The sequence below is a fragment of the Neofelis nebulosa genome, chromosome 4, assembly GCF_028018385.1.
Source record: "Neofelis nebulosa isolate mNeoNeb1 chromosome 4, mNeoNeb1.pri, whole genome shotgun sequence".
Lineage (NCBI taxonomy): Eukaryota > Metazoa > Chordata > Mammalia > Carnivora > Felidae > Neofelis > Neofelis nebulosa.
The window spans coordinates 10005903-10028269 of record NC_080785.1 but is presented as its reverse complement, the minus strand read 5'-3'; the positions used below and the strand labels follow the sequence as shown (position 1 = coordinate 10028269).

At 38.5% G+C, this 22367-nt stretch overlaps 1 long non-coding RNA gene across 2 annotated transcripts; it reads left to right on the top strand.

The window, feature by feature from the left end:
• The first annotated feature begins 3235 nt into the window (after window positions 1-3235).
• On the top strand, window positions 3236-21743 carry LOC131508352 (uncharacterized). Of its 2 annotated transcripts, XR_009259980.1 has the most exons (5): window positions 3236-3437; window positions 12822-12909; window positions 14336-14386; window positions 14975-15067; window positions 21565-21743. It is a non-coding gene; the product is annotated as an uncharacterized LOC131508352 (long non-coding RNA). The 2 variants fall into 2 exon arrangements; XR_009259981.1 differs by lacking the exon at window positions 14975-15067.
• The last annotated feature ends 624 nt before the right edge of the window (window positions 21744-22367 follow it).

Here is a 22367-nt window from a genome sequence, read left to right as displayed (position 1 = left end):
ACGTACTTACCACACACACAGCGCGCGCACACACACACACACACACGCACACACACACCACATATACCACAGAAAAAGGCGGGGGGCACATTAGAAACATTTTCAACCAACCAAAACGACTTATCATACTCTTTTGTGATCTAGTTGTGTGCTTGTACCAGCTTGGAAAAGTCACGTGAGCTAACTGGTAAATATCCAGGAATGCAGGGAGCCAGTTATTAAACCAAACCATTATTAATATTAAATTATAAAAATTCACAGTTAAATGAGTTGTATTGAAAACGAAGGCAATAAAGACGCATTGATTCCCAATCATTTTAATATGTTTCACTGTTTTCCATGTTCTTCGACTTACTTGCTTCTCTTTTCTCTGTACTTTCTCATATATTTATCAGAAACTGTAGATACAGATTCATGCTTTAGACATGATGCAAAATGGTGAACACACTGCCTTGCGACGCCTCATTCAGGAACATGTTGGTATCTTGAAATTAGCCACGGTCGAGGGTATGTATACACGATGGAAATCAGCATATGCTACAATGCCAGGCTTTTTGTCCAGGAAGCTGATTGCCAAACAACTACGAGGATACCAGTGATGAATCGTGGTCATGGATCTACACGACGCAGGCTCAGACCTACCACTGTAATATTAGCCGGTTTCCAGACTGTTGTAAGGCTCGTTATACTCATCTACAGAAGGAGGCATTGCAAGCATTTTAAAACATCACATTTTAAAATAAATCCGCCTTAGTTGCCTGATCGACAGAAATATAGCGTAAAGCAGTGACCCACCTTAGCACTCAAACCAACAGAAAGACACAGTTTTTTTAAAAAAGAACAACATACAGGGGCGCCTGGGTGGCTCAGTCGGTTGCACGTCCATCTGACTCTTGATTTCAGCTCAGGTCGTGACTTCATCGTCGTAAGATGGAATCCTGTGTCGGGCTCCATGCTGAGTATGGGGCCTGCTTAAGATTCTCTCTCTCTCTCTCTCTCTCTCTCTCTCTCTCTCCTTCTGCCCATCTTCCCCGCTTGTGCTCTCCTCCTCTAAAATAAAATAATGATAATAACAATTAAACAATAAATGACATACAGTTTATCTTAATAAAGTGTCCAGTTCACTGTCAAGAACTTTATGAAAAACGAATGTTCAGGAAACAATTCCAGGTAACTTGATCAATCAATAAATTATATTTTGTAAAATATATAATTTTGTCTATCTGATTAATTTTATCTTCTAAGGAAAATTTACTTATTCTGTGTCAATTTAACTTTTAGAGAAGTTGAAATTCAAAATACAAATCTCCAAATGATATTTTTCTATTAGTAGCTTAAAATTATTAAACATTATGTAAATATATTACAGTATTTAAATTGGCCATTGAAATTCATTGATGTTTGATTTCATTTCTTTCTGCTGTAGACACAGAACAACTTTGCTTTGCAACAGAAAATCTTTCTATTCTAATTCCTACTCACTGCAACATGAAAACATTCTGTAAGAGAATCATTTTTAAAAACTGCAATGGCTCTTATTTAAAAAAGGAAATAGTGGCACCATTCTAATGACATGAAAACTACAAAGAGTAGTAGGAAAAACACGCAACAGTATGTCTAAAAACCTACATTCCAGTCCCAGTTTTATCACTTATTAGCCCTTGGGGGGGGGGTAGGAAATCATATATCTATAGTAGAATGAATTTTGAGCAAAAACGTGTATGATCAGTTGAATAAATTTGGTTTTTTTTTTTAATAACCACTTCCTCTCATAATTCATCAATAATAAAATCTTCTAAATGTCAAAGAAACTAGCAGCAAACGTTCGTCACTACTGCCTTATTTCTGAACATATCTGTATCGGTAATAGAACACTTGACCTTGCGAATCTACGGCGGTCGCCTTACAGAAATGGAGTCAACCGGCCCTCTCCAGCGCCCAGCACAGACGCTGGCCTATGGTAGATACTCAATAAAACACACGGCACGAAAAAAACGCTCTGGTGGACGGGAAGCATTTTCTCCTGTTGAGATTTGGCTCCCAAGTTCAAGTGAAAAAAATATATATATGAGAAGAGCTTTAGAGTTGAAAAGATTATTTAACGCTCATTTCAAAATGCAGAAGTAGGTCCTTTCTGCTTCTATTCAAAGCCCTTCTGCTTTGAAGTGCTTTCAGTCGGCGGGCCAACTGGACCTAATTGTGCCATTGTGCGGTGCGCTGCACGAGTTCCCATGCAGAGTGAAGAAGGAGCCAAGGTCCTTGTCTGGAGAAATCCATAATCGAATATCCACCAGAGGACTGCTACGGGATGTTTGAAACCACAGTATATTTCCAAGCCACCATGATGAAGCCATTTCTTACACTCAGTCTCTGATTGAGTCAATAGTTTTGCCCTTTTCCTTTTCTCAGCGTCAGGGTCACTAAGCCCTCCGTTTGCACAGCCATTTGTCTGTGGCTAAGGGGGGTAAGCTCTGGATTAGCAGAATGAAATGTCCCTGCCATCCCGGCCTCCTTAGACTCCTTGACCGGTGAGCCCTGACTTGTCTCTAGACTGGAGGCTGGCCTCAGGGTTCATGGTCGTCCTCACACAAGAGGGCTGAGGAGTCTCAGTGGTCTCTGTCCCCGGTCTTTCCCCAGAGATGTGCTCGGTTGTGGTGACGGAGAGCTGAAGGACTCGGGAACATTATTCAGTGTTCCAATTATTAGCCAAAATGCAAGCAGATGGAACAGGGAAATAATATCTTTTGCTAATTATCCGAATGGATGAGCTGACAGAACTTTACGCTCTCCCACGAGAGCCAAAGGGTCATGGATCCCCGGCCAACTCTGGCCAAGCTGGCCGGCTGCCAAGGATCACAGGGCCTGCCGTCTGCCCTCCTCTTCCGCTCACCTGCTGGTCTGAGGCTTCTGCTGGAGGCCCCTTGCGCTTTTTACTTAGGAGGGGTTGGGGGGCTTTTGTTGTTTCAATAACAGTTTGTTGTAAGGGCAGATCGTCTGAGTGTCAGAAAAAAAAACATTTAAAAATTAAGTTTCCTAAACACAGAAGCCTAGGTCTGTTTTAAAGCATCCACCTGTGCTACTGAAACGTGTGATGATGTCTCAGCGCCTTATTTTTCTTGCCAATAAGGCAGAAAACTATCGCCGGTGAATTTCGTATCCACCCATGTATTCATTAATCTCTCCAAATCATCTCACCGAAGACTCTTCTCTTTCTTCCTCAGCCCTGGTGGCTCAGCCTGTCAGCAGAGCCCGGATCGCACTCCGCTTGCAAGTTGCATCTGGGCACGAGCCTGTTGGTTCCGTCTGTCCAACGGCTTCCAGCTGCCCTCCTAACCCCGCACAGATGTCTCACAAGCCGCGCTCCGCTCTTGGAGGGTGGACAGAGCAAGCAGGGCAAATCCATCACCCAACAACTTACAGCACAAGACCTGTGGAAGGTGAGTCACTGACACCATACCCGTATGCAAAGCAAGTACGTGACACGCTGTACGTTCTCGCCAGCCTCAGTCCTTATATTGAAACTTTTAGACATTTGCAGCAAATATCGTCCGCCCTCTATCCACCTTTTCCACTTCATTGAACCTCTCAAAGTCTCTGGCATTACCTTTCTCTCACACCATTACCTCCAGTACAAATGAGCTACTTCGGAGGTTCCTGCTTCTCATCTTCCCAGAAATATTCCATTTTCTCTCTGTGCCTCAAGACCCCCAGCCTTTTTAAACTCCTCTGAAGCTCCCTCTGCTAAGAGACATAATGCGACCTACTGTGTTCTATTACGTGAGGTAGATAATTTCAGGGAGCATTTTCTAGCCCTTTCTGGACAAAGTCAGGGCAACAAAACAAAATTTGCTAGCAAAGAGGTCCGAAAAAGCAGTGGATAAGTAAATGCAAATTGCTAGGGATGTGGGAATCCACTTCTCTTATTAGCATGCCTGTTTTTGATTGACAGAATTGGACTTTGAACATAGCAAAATTCTAAGTTGGCTCCATTTGGCCTTATGAGAAAATATATAATATTTGCCATTCTTCGAAGAAAACAAAACGAAAAAAAATGCCATACCAATGCCTCAGTGACTCAACACATGAGGTAGAGTTTCCTTTGTCCGTCATGCATGCTAAAACTCTCCAGGGTTTCTTTCTGTCCTGGTGTTACTGCTGGAGATGTAAGATCACAGGTACAAGGTTGAAAGGGACTGGAGACGTCTCATCCAAACACTTCACTTCGAATATTATTGTTATCTCCATGTCACATATAATTTTCACAACGGCTTAGAGATGTTTCAAAACAAGAAGGGCTGGGTCTTGCCTCAATCCTCATCGCTAGTTTGTGCTTGAGCTGAAATGTGAACACTAGCCTATAGCTAGTGCTTTTTAGACACTTTACTATCTAGTTATTTGATCTGTAAATGTGTGTGCATGTACACACACACACACACACACGCACTCTTCACATTTGTCCTCTTTAGTAACCAAAAGGTACTGTGCATTATTTTCTGTTTTGCCCATCGTATTGACAATAAACATAAAATCCAGAGTCACAAGTTATAGAGATATTTGAATTCTTACACATTGCTAGTGGTACATTTGAGTTGTGAAAAAGAGTGACAATATATCAAATATGCAAAGAATACTTTTACAGCCCTTTGCCTATTTTAGCAGGTCCAGGCAGAAAATAGATGACTCACTCAAAGGGTATAAAGGAAGAAAGACAAATGGGCGTGCTACTTACGGGGCCATGGTCTGGGGGACGAGAACCAAAGCATGGTAAAACATTTATGTAGAGACTAGCAGCACGGGGGAGGCATTCCTACCTCTGCCACAAAGAGGGTAAGTCCATCACTGAAGAGACCCAACCATGAAGGAAAAGGGAAAGAGAATACACCACGGAACTCGGTCACTGCCAGACCTGGGTCCAGTGAGTAGGAGGCAGAGATAAATGTCCCGATTTCTCTCTTCTCCTGCCAGGCCAGTGCCTCCCATTGGACAAAACCAATGGAAAGCCAGAGTCCCAAGTGATGAGGCTTACGACTGTGACTCTCCCTGGGCACCATACATGACAGGGAAGGACAGCAGATGGATCACAGGAAAATAAGAAGCAGAGAATAAACACATTTGCCGAGCCACTTCTGAACAAATAAGCTGAACTTTGTGCAAAAGTGTTGGCACGAAAATGTTAATTGCAGTATAATTGGTAAATGCCAATATTGGAAATGACATAATCAGCAGTAAGATATTAGACAAGTCAATTCTATATGTGACCTCTAAGTTTTCCATTGAGAATTAGGGTATGACTTTAAAGGCATGCTATAAAGAGTGTTTGTTGAAATGGGCATATTCACACAATGTTAAAATGAGAAGCCTATAAAACATATACATGTTTTATTTATGCATACCTATGTGTGACTAGGAATGTATAACTACATACTTTTACTGATGCTTGTATTACAACTAAACTGATTTGTCAGACCTAAAATGAAGAATTTAAATTAGATTGGAATTAGGTTAAACCAATCTGTAAGAGAGTGACCTTCTTCCTTAAGGAATTTTAAATATTATTTATTGTCTTTCAAATTCAACTAGAATCATAGGGCAGAGTTGGGGTAGAGCCTTTGTATTGGAGTGGATGTGACATTATGATTTCACGAACATTGAATAGATGTTTTTCATGTAAGAACGAATTTAAAGCTATTAAGATAAACAGGGTACAGATGTCTTCTAGGTCAAAGTCAGCTGGTGGGGAACCATTTGGCTAATAATCCCAGGTTTTAGGTATCGTTGAGCTTAGAAACCAGGGTATTAAAAAAGCATATTGTTGACTATTGTCAAATACAATCGATTAAAACAATTGGCCATCTTGCAATCCAGAAAATTATCTGGATTATCCATAAAATTATGAATAATTTTTAATTATTCATAATTCATAAAATTCAATATTTTAATATATTGGTTCAATATTTTAATATATTGGTACCTGTAGCTTCTGATTTTTGTCTGCCCTGTTTTCCCTATTTGTATAAGTTTTAGTTGAAAAACATATTGTGACTTTTTTCAGCTGATAACCATAAGTAAACTAGTAGGATACTAGGTGACTAGGCACTGAAAAATAAACACATTCTCTACAACGTAATGTCATCATAGAAGGACCCTAGAACATTCCGTTACTTAAATACCCAGATCTCCTCATATATAGATAGATGTTTATTCTTCAGGGATCAATTTCTTTGGTGTAAACCTTCATCTGGATTTAACAATAAGAAATGTGTGAAACATATTATTTTGACTAGCCTAAGAAAGCAGACTTACTATATTACTTCATATTATCTTGATTGATAGGACATGTGACTATTTCTGTCTAGGACAAATGATAATTTTGTTCAGGTAAAAAGCAAAAAGGTAAAAGGGCCGTTGTTGAAAAGAAAACAAACAGCAAAAAATATCAAACTGTACTATAACAATATTGGAAAATTATGAGACACAGACCCCAAATTCTAAGCTCTCAGATAAATCAAACAAAACTGTACGGCTGTCATACCCAAAAAGGATTACTGTAGAGGGAAAGAAAAATGACATGAAAACGTAAATAATGACCCAATGGTGGTATTTGGAAGTCAACAAAGGATAACAGGCTAAGCACATGCTAAAAGTTTGACAAACTTTTAAAAATGAAAACAAAACTTAGAAAGAAGAGCAAAATAAATAACAACAAAAACCATAGTGTTTGCATCCGGGAGAAATTTTATTTTCTGTCATTCACCTTCTATCATTGCTGCTTCCCCGGAATACTCTCTCAATAACCGGAATTAACTGATACCTGCAAGTAACTTGCTTCTCCTAGCAATGGCCCAATGACCACCTCCATTCACAAACAGCCAAGACACAGATTCTGGATCGTTTTCTTAAATGGTTACATAATGTTCTAATCGATTCAAAGATTAGAATATCACACGCACGTTTTGAAAATCGGAGTCCTGTGAACAAAGCTCTGTGTTATACAATGAAATACTCTTTCTCTCTCTCTCCATCCCTCACTTCTTTCTTCCCTCCCTCCCTCTCCTCATTCTTTCTCAAATTATCATAAGTCTAATTAATACTGCCTATTGTGTTTTTTATTTCCTCCTCTTTCAGGGCGGGGAAATTTCAGTCAACACTTGTATATGATTTTTCACTTATGATAAACAGTTCAGTTGATCTGTATTTGCAAGTGGTCTTCAATTAATTATCCATACCTGACAAAAGGTGATCAATTTATTTAACATAGGTGGAAACTTAAAGATCCCTTAAGACAATAAACCAATATATCCTAATCATTTGCCCGTTAGACTTTTTAATGCAAACTTTTCCTCGTTTGCTGTATGGCAGTTTCAGAAGGCAATGTACAGCCAAGCCCGTAGCCTCTGGAGCCCAATTGCCTAGAGTTGTACATCCAGGCTCTGCAACTTACTGACCTTGAGCAAATTAACCTGTCGGTTCCTCAGTTTCTTCTGTATAATGGGGATAATAAGGTAGTTGTTGTAAAACTAAAATGAGCTAATATTGGTAAAGTTTTAGAATGGTTCCTGGCATTTAGGAAGTGCTATATGTATCTGCTAAATAATGAATCAAAAACCTTATTAACTTCATGGAATTTAGCTAGGTAATGAACCAGCTTCTGACCAACCAAAATAGATACCGCTAATTATGCTGAGTTTTAGGTCTAAGGTTGAAACAATGAAAAAATATGCTTGCTAATGAGAGTATATTGAGAGTCACATCACTGAAATAATGACCTTCCTTCCAGTCTTCAAAAACTCTTGAAGTGGTTGCACATACGAATAAAAATAGCCATCTTTGCAGACCTTTAATAAACGTTTTCTTCCTTTCCAATCAGTTTAACTGAAAACTAGTTGAGAGATTTAAATAGCAAGAGGTCTGATTTTTGGTTCTAATGTTTCGGAGGCACATACCTACAAGAAGATTTAAGTTTTTTTTTTTTTTTTTTAATTTTTTTTTCAACGTTTTTTATTTAGTTTTTGGGACAGAGAGAGACAGAGCATGAACGGGGGAGGGGCAGAGAGAGAGGGAGACACAGAATCGGAAACAGGCTCCAGGCTCCGAGCCATCAGCCCAGAGCCCGACGCGGGGCTCGAACTCACGGACCGTGAGATCGTGACCTGGCTGAAGTCGGACGCTTAACCGACTGCGCCACCCAGGCGCCCCAAGAAGATTTAAGTTTTAATGCAAACCCCCATATCACCATGATCAGAAACAAGTCAACCCCAGTAGGTAAAACACTGCTTTAAACACACAATTTTTTTAATAGTTTCTGAAAGAAAGAGAATATAGAGAATATAACTTACTAAAATAATGACCCCATATCAATATAGCACCTTCACTCTAATGTAAATGGAAACTATAAAAAAGTAATTTATAATAAATGATAGGCAATTCTATTCATTAATACTCAGATTAATACTTCATTAATACTCAGACTGAGATTGGAAAACATTATGAAGTTTGCAGAACCTTAGCTATATTCAGAGTCACCACGTTTGTGTGAATTACACATGTAGTGAAGACAGAGATCCTACTGTCAAGAGATCTATTAGTCCCATAAGTGGTGTCCCCATGAGTCACATGATTTTCTGAAATGATGTATGATGTTAAGTTCTTGGGGAAGAAGACAAACTGGAATTTTCTCTCAATTCACGCGGGTTGTGTTTCTGGAAAAGTGGGGGTATTTGAAAAGTGTACAGAAAATTCTTTGAATTTATTGTAAAACTAACTTGGACTCTAGACTCAATAATCAGAAACCAACGTCCAACTATAAATGCACAATTCACAGTGCCTAGCGTGGTTCATTCAATAAGTGCAGAAACCCTCTACAATATTATGACCACCAAAGAGCACTTCAGTGTTCCAAAATTCTCCCTCGAGGTAGTATCTCTGTTACTGGGAACCACTGTTCTAGACTCTGGGACTTCAGAAAAGATGTAAAGGTTTTACTGAAATATGTGAAGTGAATAAAAATGAAGTTATATAGATGATGCATTTTCACAATGTCAAAGTACTCTGTTTTTAAGTGCTGACTTTAAAAAGGGTCTATATAGGAAATATAAAGAGGGAACAGTTGATGGTTGAAACTGAGAATAGTTGCACTTTTTGAAGGAAGAAACTTGATATTGATCCGTCTTTAAAGATGATTACCATCGGGTAAAAGGATTCTTTCTATGTGTTACTGGGGCTCTAGATTGGACTCCAGAGTGCAAATGGGTTGACTTCATTTCCATATTTCTATACTAGCAGTCTGGTGCAATCTATAACAAAGACCAGCTTCACTGAACACTTAACCAGATATGACGTATTGCAGGAAAGGCAATGGAGCTTCTGACCGTGGATGCCATGCCTGACTACTCAACTAAGTGACACAGCCTAGTTCTTGTTTCATTCGATTCTCATCCTTATACATCAAGAGGAACAGGAAAGGTGGAAAGAGAATTCAAAGAAACTGTTTTTAAGACTCGGGATCGAACTTGTGTAATTCTTTACCTACACTGCATGCAGGTAGAAAACTTTCTCCCGCATTCGTCTGCTCCAGCTGCCAAAACAAAGCACCATAGATTTGTCAGTGTAAAAGACAGAAATGTAATTCTTCACAGTCCTGAAGGCCAGATGCGCCAGATGTCTGAGATCAACGTTAACAGGGTTTGTTTCTTCTGACTCCTGCCTTCTGGGCTTGTAGGTGGCCACCTTCTCCCAAGGTCTTCATGTGGTCTTTTTCTGGACCTTTCTGTAGCCAACTTTCCTCTTCTTAAAAGAACATCAGTTGTGTTTGATTAGGGCCCACCTTTGTGACCTCACTTGAAACTAATTAAAACTTTAATTAAATTAAGGTTAATTCTTTAAAGACCTTGTGTCTTGGTACAGTCACATTTTAAGGGTTGGGGTTAGGACTTAGACATATGAACTCTGAGGGGATGCAATTCAACCCATAGCACTACCTACTTATGGTTGCTATAAAATATCACTAGGGAGCCTAATTGGAACCAAGAGACTGAATAAGCACAATTCTCCAACACTCCAATGCTCCCTAGAAAGGCAAATGTGTTCTACTCTGAGATCCCCTGTTACTTCTTACCCTGCAACCTGAACACTGACTCCTATGACCCATGGGTTATCTTTCTCTGGGGTCAGAAATAGACCAAGTCTGAAGAGATAAATGGGTGGAGCAGGGCATTTAGGGTGACATCTCCCCTCTCCACCTGGATGCATCTCCACCATTTTTTAAAAATTCATGGTAACGTTCACATGGTGTGTCAGGAAATAAACAAAGAGGCTGCCTTTTCTTATTTGCACTGTCCATGTGCACACTTGGGGCTGGTGGAGAGATGTCACCCTAAAAGTGCTGGTGAAGGCAGCTTGTTTGTTCGTTGCTGAAGCACAGAAAGACTAGCAGGAGTTAATGAACAGCAAGGGTGTATTCAGGTGAAGGTGAGAGAAGAAAGTTAATAAAACAGAGCTCATGAATATTGAAATAACCTGAAAGTAAATTAAATAAATTCAACTCATTCTAGCTCAGCTTTGAAAACTCTTACTGTTCTTAATTTTTGTAACATAGAAACTTCTGGTTTTCTCCCTAGCCATTGGCCACTCTGTCTCAATCACCCATGCTTCCTCATACTGCCCAGTTTAGCTTTGAAATATTGGGGTGCTCGAAGACTCTATTCTTACATGCCTTCCTTTTTCAATCTTCACATTCTTCTCAGGTGATTTTGTATAATTTATGTCCAGACCCGATTTCTACCTGAAACCCCAGGCCAGATGTTTATCTACATATCTGACATCCAAACTTGAATTTCTCCTGGGCATTACAAATTTTAATATCCCAAAAGAGAATAATTGTCTTCACTACAAATATTCTGCCCGAGCCCTCCTTGTTTCAGTAAATGGTGTCATTAGGTATCCAGTCACTTAATAAAAAATTTAAAATAAATACATAAATGCATAAAAATAGAAGGCATACTTGATTTCCTCTTCCATTAGTAGATCCAATGACCTTAACTTCAAAATCTCATCCAAAACATCCATTTCTCCCCATCTCCATTAGGATTATGGCAGTTCAAGCTATCATTACCTTGCCTGACGTGACAATAGCTTTCTAATTGACTTGCCTTCCTCCTATTCTGGCAACTCTATCTGGCTCCTATCTCTCTTGAACACCTCATTACTTACTCTTCTCCGGCTTACTCCTTGGTCTCTAATCAAATTGAGCTACTGCACCACAATTATACTATACACGTTCCCAGTTTAGGGCCTTGTAAAAGCTATTCCCCTCACACACAGAGAAAGAAAGAAGAAAGAAATAAAGAAAGAAAGAAAGAAAGAAAGAAAGAAAGAAAGAAAGAAAGAAAGAAGTGCCTTTCTTTCCCATCTTCATATGATTAATTCCTACTTGTTCTTTGAGTCTCAGCTTAAAGAAAAAAAAAACTTCCAGAAGAAGTCCTTATTAATCTATTAAATCTATGGTAGCCCATCAGACTCTGAATGATATTAATATTAATTTTATGCAATCATTTAGCAGGGTATTTATGAATAATATTTCATCCCATCCCATTATGATGTAACACCTAGGAGATAGGCATCTTAATGGTTCTGTCCAGTGCTCTTTATACTCAGTACTTAAAACAATGCCTAACTCATGGAAGGAAGTCACTAATATTTGTGGAGTGAAATGAATGAATGAATGGATCTTTGTATGAGATATTTGCATCACTTACTTCATCTGATATTGTTTTCTCCAAACAGCTGAATGAAAATGAAAGTAGTGTTTCAAAATTGAAATGAGTTATTTAAATGTTATGAACTTGGAAATGCTCTGTAAATATTTTTGTTGGAAAAAAGAAACCATCTCGATGTTGCCAGTTCTTCAAAAGCCCAGATACTATATTTACTGGTTCAAAGAAGTGCCAGTTTTCTTAGTGTCACTCTTCTATTTAATAAATCTTATTTTCTAAATTATAAAATTATTTTTCTCCGCATTACTTAAATTTATTTTTGTTTCAAATGTAAATAATGCAATATAAATATTTTTATTTTTTCTGGTATGGAGGGCTGTTATGGTAGAGATTATTCTTTGGCAAGACAGAAGAAATAGAATTTGACAGAATAGTGGATTAATGATGCATTTGAGGCTAATCATGCATTATTTTCTTTCCTTGATGTTTTGAAATATCCATGTTCTTTAGTCAGCTTTCCTGTTGGAGCAAAGGAAGAGTTATCTCTACTTTTTTTTCTCTAAACCCAGTCTTCTCACTTTGCTCTTAATCTCTTAATCTGCCCTCTAGAAGACTATGAACCATAAATTGCTTTTTTATATATATAGTTTTTAATTTAAATTTATTTTCTTCCTCTGATTCCTTCCCTAAGGAGTGCTAGGCAAAAATAATAATTTGGGGATTGATTTAAATACTAACATCTTGGAAACCCTTCCTCTCATGTTTTAATAAATGTTACATTAAAGTCAACTGATCACTCTGTAGTCACAGAACTTCGTGAAAAATAAAATAGCACAAAGGTTAAGGTAATATTTGGATTTGATGTCTTTATTAATATTTACATTAATATTGTCATTTTTGGGAATCCACAGTAACCAGTTTTAAAGTACTTTTTCCTTCACCCAGTTTTCGTCCATTGGTTTCATGTACTTGATGTTACAGACACCATGGAATGTGAGCTAATGCTCTGAATTCAGGAATCGAGGTTTCAAGACTTAGACCTTCACAAACTGTTTGATGTTCTGATGATATTCTGTTGACATGGTTTTGTTTTCTGTTTCTATTATTGAGGTTTATTCAAAAATGAGAGCTGGAATATGGTCATCTTCTTTACATTTCTTTGTGCTTCAAGCAATTGGACAATGAGGAAAGGCTAAAGGTAATCATTCAAATAACAGTCTTCAGCAGAAATAAGTAAGCAAAGGGTATTTGCTAGCTGAGATCATCTGGGTAGCTTTCTTCCTCATTTTTCTTAGAGAAACCAAAATATCTATGTTGGGGTTATTTTTTTCTGAAAATAAGGATCATATGCTGTCTGATATTTGAACTCAAATAAAGGAGAAGAGTTATTTAATTTCTCTGTATATTATTTCCAGAGTAGTCTTGAGAAGCTAATTAGTTTGTTAATTATCATAAAACAATTTTGTCAGGTCTTGAGTAATCTTCAAATGCAGTGATCAGAGAAATAGAATTCAGCTGAGCAACTAAAATTTGCTAAATGAATGAATGAGAATGCTTTACTCGGAGACATTTACACAGAATGGATCTGTGAGGTAGATGCTTTAACTAAATATTTATTATAAAACGTCCTCACCGAATCGTTAAGGGAAATTCTACTGCATTACTGATTTCCACCACCAAAGGCAGTAAAGTTTGACTCAGGTTTGAAACTGGAATTTAGTTTTAGTTTTATGAAATCCCATTTTCAAATGGGCATTTTGGAAACATTCTGGCTAGAAGTCTTATGAACTATATAAAAGTATGGATTTTTGTGTATCTGTTTTATTATAAGGTTCAAATCCCAATTCCTAGTTTTGGTGAATCCTACTCAAGTGGGGATGGTGGCCAATGCCATTTTGCTAGGACACACCTACTGTGTGCAACTTTTCTTTTTTACTCATTTCTCCATTTGCCCTAATTTGGCTCTCTGTGAGTCATAAATTCTGAGCAAATTCCGATAAAGGATGTCAAGTTAGATGAGGAGGAAAGGACGGAACTGATTATGCTGTTTGATGCAATGATGGTGATTTGGGAACAAACGTGGGGAGAAGGATCGTAGGCCACAGACTAGTTTCGTACAACAACGTTGGATCTTTTCAAATACGTTTGTGATGTCGCCAGGTATCTTGTGACTAGTTCAGTTTGATTTTCTATATGCTCAGCCTCCTCTTTAAGGAGGCACTGGACAGTCATCAGAGTTGACTATCTTGGCCAAGTGGATCATTTGAAGGTGAAGTTGACTATCTTAGGGTGAGGTTACCTTATGAGTTTTCCTATCAGAAGACCAATCTTAAGAAGGAAAACAGGGGTGCCTGGGTAGCTCAGTTCGTTGAGCTTTTGACTCTTGCTTTCCACTCAGATCATGAGCTCACGGGTGTGAGATAGAGCCTTGCATCTGTGCTGAGGGTGGAGACTGCTTGAGATTCTCTCTCTCTCCTTCAGCCCGTCTTCCTCACTTGCACTCTGTCTTTCTCAAATTAAAAACATGAAATTACCTCAGGAAATAGGTTTTTTAGCTAACTTATTCCATTGATTCCCAAAATGGAAATCTGTAAGTGATTTTTATTCTCCCCTGGCAATTTCAGAACGAGGAACAAAAAGGTGTAGAACCTTCTAAGAAATGAAAATGCAGACAGGTAAGTCCATAACCTTTGTAGTAACAACCAATTATTAGCCTAATGTCAGTGACTGGAACTTAAACACACAAGCATTGTCTTCTCTATTTGTCACTTATGAAAATGATATAGATGGAAAATATAAAAGCTGGCATACCTATGATATGACTTGAAGTTACCTGTGAAGGAGATAGAATCTTCCCCAACCATCTACAAGCATGGTTCCAAAGATTACAAGCAGAGACAACACTAAATAGTCATATAATTGTTTTCTACTGTCTAGTACTACTTCTTGGCCCCTGGAATTGTATCACTCTGACAAAAAAAGAAGAAAAAAACACCACACAGAATGATGACATAAATTAAAAGATAGGTATCTCCTGAAGGTCACCCACTTGTGGACATTTTGACCTTCAGACACAACCTCACTTCCATTAGGTCTCTTAAGGGACTGGAGATTTGCCTTTGGGATGGTAAGAAAGTTCAGTTCCAACTTGCTGTGTGGGTATTTAGGTATTCCTGAACAGAAGATCAGGAAAAACAAATTTAAAAGAATGTCACACTAACTTTGAAATGAGAACAATTTTCATCTCACACCCTCAATTACAGCGTATGCAACTAAAATGAAGGACTGCATTATCAAATTCATGAGTTTTCAAAGAAGGATTCGTTTATGTCACCCTACTCAACGTACTAAAACAGGTATGTGTGCTAATATATATTAGAAATATTGTTAAACAAGATATAAATGGAAAAACTATCTTTCCTCTCTCCTCCTCATTCCTGACTAAATACTAATCAAGCAGAAAGTTCAATAGACCAAGAGATCATTAATTACTATATTATCATATAAGCTATCTCGAGTATCATTAAATTATAGTACCACCGATATTTGAATGTTAGCTGAATTGATATAATAGAACTTTAATATTTATATATTCAAATAAAACACATTTTTAAAAGAAGAATTAACCATGTCTAAACTGAGGCATGTAGTTAAAGCCATCTCCAAAATTCATTTTTAAATCATCACCTGGAACAAACTGAAATAGAATTTAGTCTTGGTTTTATGTAGGTAATATCGAAGACAACTATGGGTTCCATAATTTTCTTCAACTCTGAGTACACTCAAGAGGCCTTATCATTTCCTGGTGCTGGATGAGGCATGGCATCCTTATAGGAATTTAGGGACACTGAACCATGGAACCTAGCTTTAGATGTTTTGGCAGTAACTGTGCGAACTAGCATAACCTGTTTAGACAGTAATTATCACTTCCAAGCCTGCTACATCCAATACCTTCACCACTGCGAATCGAGGACGGAAATAAATTGCAGAGAGATTTAAATCAATCCAGCTTCCTGGATTGATTCCTGGACCAGCTTCCTGGACCAATGAGTGTTTCTGTCCTTCTGTCCGTCTGTTTGTTTGGTCTTGAAATGCCCAGATCCCCCAGTACAAAATGTCCTGGTTCCTGGATTATGTTCCCTGGTCTAACCTGGCTGCTAGTTCTATCTAATACCTGGACTGGGTTTCGGATGCTACCTGACGTCATTCAACGTCGTCGGTAGGCCTGGTATCATCAAACACCGGTGAGAAGAAATTGGGGAATGAAAGTCCAAGAAGCACCTAAGGAAAACTTGGAGGACCTTCAATTTGGGATATTCAACACACAGGCATCATGTGTTGTTACAGCATGGAAGGAAGTAATTTAACGTGGAAACCATCTCCCAAATCAGGTTAAGTGTTTATAATTTATACGCCACACGACAAGTTCTCTTAACCTCAACGTATTGTTGATGTTGTCGCTGCTACTGAAAAGTTGTCTGTTGCGTTGCACATGGTCCCCCCTATTATTGTGTACTCGCCAATCTGCTAAGTGTCTAGAAAGAAGAAACTGGTACCATCCAAGATCATTCTAGACTCCGTGCCACAGAAAAGAGTTCATTCTTATCTGGGAAGAGGGTGAAGCCCTCTGGCTTGAGTATATGGTTCTTCCTTCTGTGCTTCTGAAAAGATTCTTTGTGGAAAGATTTTCTCTCCTTCCAGCAACGGAAGATGCTATAGTAGATTTTGGTCCGGAAAGATCTCAAGGACGAGAAAAAAACTTTGACCAACCCAGTGGGGGCAGGGGGTAAAACAGCAGTCTGCAAATTCTTCTAGCTGAACTGACTTCTTTCAAATTTCCTTGGGCCATTGCCACCCTAACTGAATTTTCCTTGTTATTCTATTCGTCTCTGTCCAGCCTATACTTGTGAAAATTTCTTCTTTTGACCCCTCTCTCTCCTCAAACTATTGCCTTAGAAAATGGGTCCCCATTGTTCCTAAGGAAAACCATCCCTCTATACCTATTTTCTAGTCTTAATAGGGTAGTGTCCCCATAATGCTTGGGATTACTGAAAGCAACAGTGTTCTACTCTTTTAATTGAAGTAAAGATACTTTTCTAAATCTTAGAAAAGGCTCTGATGTTGGCAGATATGTACTTCAGTTCACACGTCCCACATCTTGCCTTGTACTTCTATAGGCCTTCTTCAGAGTCCTCTCAAATTCCAAAGAAATTTCTAAAATTGTATTTCAACATGCATTTTATTATTTCCCACAGGTTTAGTGCCAATTAATAAATTCCTCTTCTTTACATCCAATTTCAAATATTTTTTGATAGAAGGTTGTTGGTTTTTTTTTAATTTTTTTTCAACGTTTTTTATTTATTTTTGGGACAGAGAGAGAAAGAGCATGAACGGGGGAGGGGCAGAGAGAGAGGGAGACACAGAATCGGAAACAGGCTCCAGGCTCCGAGCCATCAGCCCAGAGCCTGACGCGGGACTCGAACTCACGGACCGCGAGATCGTGACCTGGCTGAAGTCGGACGCTTAACCGACTGCGCCACCCAGGCGCCCCTGTTTTTTTTTTTTTTTTTTTTTTTTTTTTAATACGGACATTTTTGAATGATTTTGAAATGTGAATGTATTGAGGCATGTACTTGAAATTTTGGAACTTCAGTTTGAAATTTTGAGGGGTGCCTGGGCGGCTCAGTTGGGTAAATGTCCGATCAGGTTCATGATCTCACGGTTCGTGGGTTTGAGCCCCACGTGGGGCTCTGTGCTGACAGCTCAGGGCCTGGAGCCCGCTTCAGACTCTGTGTCTCCCTCTCTCTCTGCCTGTCCCCGTTCACGCTCTGCCCCTCTCTGTCTCTCAAAAATAAATAAACGTTAAAAATAAAATAAAATAAAATTTTGGTATATTCATTTACATCATCATGAAGAAGAAGAAGAAGAATGGCATTTTCATGTGTCAGATATATCATATAAATTACTTTTAATTCTCACAATAATCTAATTGCATATATATAAAACTTACTCTGATCTTATATGAGGGAATTAAGGTGTACGTTCACAGAGAGGACCGTACAGATTCAATACACAGACCCCAGAGACCAGACTCAACACACGGTCTAAATTGCTTCCTGTGTACTCCTCTAACTTTTCCAAAATTCTATATACTTATAGCACTCAGAAGCAATCCACTTAATATTGTGGATTGTTTTTGAAATTTGATTGCTCCTCGGATAAAACTTTGATTTCTTGGCATTCTTTTTGCAACCCATTTCTAACTAGTTTAATCTCTTGAATAAATAAAATTCTATTTCCAAACTCAAACAGACTTTACAAACATTAAGCTTGCTTCAAAAAGTTGCTTGAGTTCTCAAAAATCTAAAAGGCATGCATACTGCTCCCTGATTATAGTTTAGCTATTGTTCTTTCAGGGAACTGGATATTTTCATATGAGTTTACAACTAGGAATTTATAGGTATGTACTAAACTTTTCTTCTAGCTTTTTTTTTTTTTTTGCCTATTTACTATTTTTCTTGATCCTTCCATTTTTTATCTAGAATTGTGATTTGATATAGCAACACTTAAAAGAGAAACGGTAAACCCGTACAAATGTTGAGTCAATTATAAGAGTGTTCTCCCTTCCTCTTTAAATCCAAGTATTAATAGGAAATTACTACATATTTTGATATTCAAAGCATACACATTATATCCATAAACCATATTCAGTAATTCCTTGTCCAAAGATAAATGGATAAATGGTATATTTTAGTTTTTCAAAGTTACAGCATTTCTCTGGGGACACTCATTTGAAATTATATTTTCCTTAATCTATGAGATGAATAATGGGAGATTTTTAAAAATAATCACTTTGTAAATTGTAGGTTAGATTTTTAAGAGTCAAAGCTCTGCAATGTCATGGAGAAAGGTGTTTTTTTTTTTTAAAGTTTATTTATTTTGAGAGAGAGAGTGTGTGGGAGCAAGAGCAGGGAAGGGGCAGAGACACACAGAGAGAGAGAGAGGGAGAGAGAGAGAGAGACAGAGAGAGAGAGAGAGAGAGAGAGAGAGAGAGAGAGAGAGAGAATCCCAAGCAAGCTCTACACTGTCAGTGCAGAGCCTGATGCAGGGATCTAAGTCACTAACCTGATTATCACCTTAGCCAAAGTCAGATGCTTAATTAACTGAGCCACCCAGGAGCCCCAGAAAGGTAGTTTTTCATTGCAGTTCTGGAAGAACAATTCTTCTAATGTGACTCAGATATATGCATGTTAGACTAAAGTTGAAAGAAAGTTGGGTTTCCAGAAAATGAAGAATGTAAGAAAGATGAAGACTAGGTTCCATGTTCTGAATATTATGAATTTGTTTCACCATCTTCTTCCCAGTTTTCTGAACGATGTTTCATACATGCATTGAAGACCAGTGTTTTCTAACTATACCCTTTCCATTAATGTTAAACAATATAAACATGAACTATTTTTTAACAAATACCTTCGGAGCGTTTAGACCAGGTAACACTAATTGTCATGTATTTCTCTGAGACCTTTAAAGTATACTGGGATTTGGGGGGTCGATTTTAGTTTATGTCCTCTTCCTCATCAGCCTTTCATACGCTTAACATCTGATTATGATGTGAAGCATCTCGCCGTGACCAGGGCCAGTTAGCACTGCCGAAAGCCCAGATTCCAGGTGGATTTTCTCTATACCAGAAGCTTTCCCATTAGACTCAACCACATTCTGTTCTTTCTCACTAGAGAATGCATCCTACATAGATCCTATAGAACCAGAGAAATGAGTGCTAAATTCTTCTTGGAGTGTGCAGTCACACTGGCAAGCGTTTCTATTCTAGACACTTTTGTTTTTCTCAGGGAATTCACTGATTTCTGGGCACAGTTGAACAGCTTGTTTTCCAGAAGGAAATTCCAATCCAAGGACTTTACCTAGAGATATACCAGTGTTTTTCGACTTATTGAAAAGGCCTGAATTTTCTCAGTGCCCCATTCAACAGAGTTAGTCACTTCAGGAGTGTCCATAAAACCAAAATATTTGGACTCTTTTTGCCATTTAAGTTCCAAAATGTAGGGAGGACTTTTGAGATAGTTTTCCATGCAACAGACTATTTGAAGATATCTGGAATGAGGATGATGATGATATTTTTCTCTCTCTGATGATACTCATATTTGAAGAATATGTGAAGATACTAGAATAGTTACCTAGTCAACATTTACTTGAATAAATGTTAGTATCAAAGTGATGAGGACTTATTTTAATCTCCTTATTCAACCACTGGCCACCAGCTTTGAGGGCAAAAGTGTTCTCTCTCTTGCTCAGGGGTGAAATCCTAGTACATAGCACAATGTCCGGTTCAATAAGAGCAAATATTCAACAAGTATTCGACTAAATGAACGATGACTATATTTCTAACGAAGCAATAACTTGTCTCCAAATATGGGGTCATGTTAACATTTAGAGAACAAGACTCCAGTGATTTCTGTTGAAGAAGAAGAGGATGTGAGTGGTGGGAAACAAGGAATGGCTATCCTTTCTGATTGTATATAACTCCACTTCCAAAATAATGCAATGTGCCCATCTTCTTTCCCCACCATGCCTTTGTTTTCTCTGTGTTCCTTTGGTCCACTTAGTTTCACTGTTCTCAAGCTTGGATTAACCTTATATCCAACCAAAGAAACGTATTTCAGACCATCATATCCTATCTTCAATTACGGTATTTGCAAGTACAACCTAAGGCACGTGTTGATAATGGGTCTTTGGAACAAGGCACGCCTTGTTTACCAGATCTAATGGACAGCTCATGGAACTGTAGGTCCATCCATTGGTGTCGCAGTTTCACAGGGTCTTGAAGGTTAATCAGACCAAACAGGCTTTAGTAGCTTGTACCTTCTAACTAATCGTTAGATTTATAATTGAAGTAAAAAGGAAGTTTATCTTTAATATGTGATGATGATAATGATAGATTGGATAGGGAACTTTTAGCGTCAGAATCTAAGGGATGTCTGATCCTTCCACCATTAAAGTCCTATATCTTTAAGTATACTGTGAATCCCAATGTTTGTCTCTAATTACACATTGAAAACAAAGGTAGTTGCATTACAAAGCATGTGGCATCACTCATTTTCAAACGTGGCAAAGTGCATGGAAAACAGATGAAGGTAGGTTCTTAGCTCACACGGGAATGAAATAAGACTGTAGTACTCGACAGCACAGTGGTGATGCAGGATGATTACATATGTGTCATTAAAATGAGGTTTGGTTTGTTTGTTTTTACTCATTAAGAGAAATGATCGCAAACTGGTCAGAATGCTTTTTGGAAGGAAAAAAATCACCCTCAGGTATACTATTTTCTGTTACAAAACAATTAAATAGGCACTTACTTCCAGGTCTTTTTGTTCAGTACCCTAAGCAATGGAATCAGTTCAATCTGCTTGAGATAGATACCCATTGAAAGGCATCCACTGAGATACTGAAATGGTAACACTTGCAATTGTTTCCTCTTTTATCCTTTGATTAAAACACTTAAACACCACTCTAGTGGAGTTTAGTGCAATGGTTAAAATAGACACAGCTATAAACTGACTTCTGAAAAGTTGTGTTATCTCACAATATATTCTTTTTTTTCCCCCTGTGACTGGTTTCTTTGAGCTCTTACACATGGTTGATGGCATTTCTCTACCATAGAGGTTTTGCAAGCATTCATTGACTTTTGACAGTCTGTGGGAATTCAAATAGAAAAGGGGCATTTTATTACCCATACGAATGTGTTTACTGTATCATTTTATAGGAGCAGAATTTTACAGCATGAGTGTGCAGTGTTTTTTTCCCCTGTTAGTCATCTGTGTGTTTCTTCATTTTCCAGATTGTACAGTTCTTCCTGGGACCAAACATCCCTTTAAATCAATAAGAAACAAAGCTCTAATAAAGAACGCTGAATCAGGCCCCTCACCACCGTACTAATTATGCAGAGAGCACCCAGCGATGTTTACAGTGGACCTTTCCACGACCTGACCATAACATTAAACTCAGAGTCTATTCCAGGAGCAGGCAAGTCTCCATAAAAATTTTATTTTGAAAGGCAAATGCTTACTCACTGCCTTAACACTGAAAGACGTGGTTACTCCTACTTTGCTCTCCCTAAACATCCTTAGGTAGTTAGATGACCAATGATTCTTAAAACTGTGTCAGGAAAGTCAGGGAAAGGATTGGTTCTGCAGACAGAGAAGATTCCAAGCACTTTATGTAGACTGGATGGAAGGAAACTGTATAGAGCATCCAGTGTGGACAGGTGTAAACTGGGGTGGGGGGGGGCGGGGCGCGGCGCAGGGAGAGCTTGAGATTTATTATTGCAATTGTCTCAACGTGAAAAGAAAATCTGGGTCCCCGTAGACGTTCGTCATTCTTAGTACCTGTAATGCATCAGATGCCCCGAAGTAGTTAACCGTACGCCTGTTTCATGCATCTCAGTTCTGTGTTTGTGTCTGTTCGCGAGCGTGTTTGCCTGAATGTAGTTTTCCCGGCAGCGGCGTGTGTTTGCTGTACGTGCGCCCGCGTACGAGTATGAATTAATTACATATTGGAAACATCTGCATTAGCGGCGTCCGCAGTCCCCGCCGCTCCGGGCGGGACGTTAGGCTCCGTCCGTCACTTGGTGTTAGGACCACT